We start from the raw sequence: 4,245 nt of genomic DNA on the forward strand, positions 1-4,245 counted from the left end.
TCCTCTTTATCTGACCTAAGATTATTCAGATGCACTTGGCACTTTGGCTGGCAGAAAAAAGGGTGCATCCCACCCTGGATTCCCTGCTGGCACTGTCACTGTTTCCAGGCTTTGATGCACCTGGGAAGGTGCATGCTCAGGAGGAGAGCCCCTGGAGATCTGTGCTCCTATAAACCGTGAGCACTCCTTGTGTATGGAAAACACATCTTATCTGCTTTTTGGAAAAGCATATCTGTCTATATCTATCTGTATATCTATATCTATATCTATATCTATATCTATATCTATATCTATATCTATATCTATCTAATCTATCTATATCAATATCTATATCATCTATATATCTCCATATATCTCCATATATCTTTATATATCTCTATATCTATAGATATCCATATATCTATAGATATAGATGACAGAGATATGGATATATAGATATAGATAGATATAGATATATGGATATAGATTATAGAGATAGATAGAGATAGAGATATCTTCTCAAGATAATCAACCAAAATACAGAGTTCATTTCCTCTCAGAAAACACCTCTGTGGAAATACGACATGCCAAACTACAACTATATCTATATCTTTATCTTTCTATATCTCTATATCTCTATGTATCTCTATATCTATAGATATCCATACATCTATAGATATAGATGATAGAGATATAGATAGATATAGATGATATAGATATAGGTAGATATAGATATAGATGATATATAGCTATAGATATAGATTATTAGATATAGATGATATAGATATAGATATATCTCCTCAAGATGATCAACCCAAATACAGAGTTCATTTCCTCTCAGAAAATGCCTCTGTGGAAATATGACATGACATACTACAACTGTGTCTATCTATCTATCTATCTATCTATCTATCTATCTATCTATCAATCTATCTTTCTATCTACCACATATCTACAGATATAAATTATATAGATATAGACATAGATAGATATAGATGATATAGATATAGATAGATATATCCATATCTCCTCAAGATAATCAACCAAAATATAGGGTTCATTTCCTCTCAGAAAACCCGTCTGTGGAAATTCCCCACATGGCTTCTAATTTCCCACTTAAGTTTGGTTTGCAATATCCAAAAATGTTCAAGGTGTCAATCCAGCTGCTAAGACTTGGTTCGGTGTTAAAAGTTAATGCAATTTTCATGCCATGTTAAACTGCTTGCTCTATAGATTTCACACAGTATTTTTCTCAGATTGCCTTCAGATGCTGGAGAAAAGAGACAGAGGCAGAGAAGAGGCCACAGAACCTGCAGGGGCTTAGTGGGACACATCCACTTTGGGATGCTTTGGGATGGGGATTGAGGGGAATGGGTTGCTGCTGCAAAGATCTCTTTAAGGAGATCACACTAGAGGGAATTTATGGTGCAGGACATGTGTGTGAATGCACATATCAGATTTATGAAAATAATTAAGAATTATTATTATTATTATTATTGTTGTTGTTGTTGTTGTTGAAAATATGTATGGTATTATAATATTATATGTTTATTATTAATGATAATATTATTATTATATCTGCAGGTGATATTATAATAATAATGATAATTGCAATCTCTCCTGCAGATTTTACACAGTTTAGTGTAAACAGTTTCGGGTTGCATACTACAACAGTGATATATGAGGCTACTAGCCTATATAGACATAGAGTTGTTTTACTTATAAAATATCCAAATTTGTTCACTAAAAGACAAACATGATAATAGTTATTATTCTGCATATCTGAAATGTAAAAATATGTTATCTACAAATGGTAGAAAGAGGCTCTCACAAAGAATCCCATTTCAAAGAGAAAACAAGTAATCCCCAAACCCAGGAATGTAAAGAAGATAGCTTTTTTAAAGCAGTATTTTCTACATAAATTGCATAATTGCAGCCCTAATGATATTTTCAGGACTGCAATATGGCTTTGCTGCATCAGTGTTGATTCTGACTATAGGAAGCTGTAATTCTGTTTGTGCTCATGGAATTGAGTGGAGTCATGCTAGCTGCATCAGCTGAGAATTTTGCAGCACCACCATACATCAGGCTAATGTCCTTAGTGTTAAGTTTTTGCTGCCTTAAAAGCAGGGTTTGATAATGGAAAATTTGACACACCCTTTAATTATAGGGGAGCAAAGGAAGCAGTAGGGGAGATGTAAATGCAGCTTGATAGTAAATTCTTCGTCTTATTGTTAGAGAGTCATGATGGCAGATTTGGCAATGCCCATGTGTTAAGCTGCAAGATCTGCAATCAGGTTTTTAAAATGTCCCTCATTTGCCCCTCTCGTGGGAATTACCATGTTAAGTCTTGCAAAATGAATCGAGGGAAAAATGGGGTGTGAATGGCAGGAAAAGAGAAAGAACACACCAAAAGTACTGGGCAGGGCCCAGCTTAATTGAATTGTGATTTGTTGGGCTTGCCAGCACTCCCCAGGAAGGAATGTCATCTTAATCAAAAGCTGTCCAACCTCACCTTCTTTTCAGCAGGAAAACTTTAAATGAGACAGTTCAGGATTTTGATTCTGAGGGGTGTTGGATCACATTCACCCACAGGGCATTTAAATATAAAATCCTATTTATATGCAAATTCTTTAGTATTCATGCAAAGTGGATTTTTATAAACTGACCATTCTATTCCAGTTTTCATGTTGCTGAAACATATTCAGTAATGGCAAAATGAAGGAATAAATACAACCAGCACAGGATGGTCAAGTAGATCCTGGACTTTCTTGGGGCATTCCTGTGAGTTCTGGAAATGTAGAACTGTAAAGTTTAAATTTTGTACTTTATAGAAGGACCCAGGAAGAGAAAGTCCTCAAAAAAGGCTCTTTTGATAACTCTGGCCTTAATTAGAGAGATGACTTATACTGGGGAAAGTTCAGAATATGTTACTCAAAAGCCAAAGTAAATGAGAACATATTTTTGCTACAGAATCGAAATTTTTTGGGTTTTTTGGTTTTTTTTTTTTTTTTCCCAGAAATTTTGGGTCAAACACTGTCAGAATCCAGAAAACATTGATGTCTCCAGACATTTGGGATGCCTGAAAAGCCTGTGTGTCTGTGGTGGGAGAGGCAGGTCAGGCCCTGCCCAGGAAAAGAAATGAAATGCCCCAGCCCAGAGCCTGGTAGCTATATCTGTGTTTTTCTATACATCTTCTGTATTTCTCTCTCTCTTCTTCTTCTAATTCTCTTTTCAGGAAACATTTTGGGTAACTTCCCATCTCATGGGATTAAAGGTTAATTTATGTGGCTGAGCTAAAAGTTAAAGCTATAAGTGTTTTATATTGAATTTGGTGTAGTATTTAAACCTTTGCCCCATTTCCTTGATTTTCTTTATTTTGCCAGTAGACTTTTGTGCACTATTGACATCTAGAGAATGTCTGCTTGTTTCTTCTCCTGTGTGCCAACCCAGAGTAAAGGAACTTCAGTTTGCTCCCGAATAGTTGAATGTTCTGGGGTTGTTAAAAATACTTAATGCCCATTAAATTTTACCTTGTCCAGCTTTTCAGCACAATATCCTTTAGATATTTGGAGAAGAAAATGCTTCATTATCAGAGCATCTCTGGCTGCAATGAGGAAGAATTTGCTGTTTCAAGGGATTCCTTTTGATAGCGGGTTCAATGCAAACACGTAAGCTGGGATGGGGTACATAACTTTCACTCACCCACTGTGAAATTTATTTAAAAAAATAAATTTTTTTTTAAATTGTACTGTAACAGAGCAGTACCTGTAACAGAGCAGTTCCCTCCTTTCCTGGAATCAAGGCAGTGTTTCTTTACATCTTTTATCCCTCCAAGGCTGAAATCACCTTTGAGCAATAACGAAGTATTGAAGATTGTGTTGGATTTGGAATAATACACAGAAGTGGCCATTTCATACACCATCTATCATGTAGGCACACATTATCACAGATAATTACAGCATTTATCCGAGTAGCCTTCCTGGTAATAACACTGCATGGAAAATCAGGTATTAATTCAAGTATATTTGTGTGACAAACACTCAAATATTTCTTCTAGATTTACCCAATAATTTCATGAGGTTAGAGAGAAAGGACAGGTGACTTCACAAGTTTTAGCTCATTGGATAAAAGAAATATTAACATTGTTAGTCTCTAGTTCTGGAATTCAATTTCAAAATGAATGATAATGCTTGTCTTTGTTAATTCTTAATATTGTGTGGATCATGTGACATTTGAATTTACAGTATTTTTAGTATTTAAACT

The sequence above is a fragment of the Ammospiza nelsoni genome, chromosome 4 (genome assembly GCF_027579445.1).
Source record: "Ammospiza nelsoni isolate bAmmNel1 chromosome 4, bAmmNel1.pri, whole genome shotgun sequence".
In the NCBI taxonomy this organism is placed as follows: Eukaryota; Metazoa; Chordata; class Aves; order Passeriformes; family Passerellidae; genus Ammospiza; species Ammospiza nelsoni.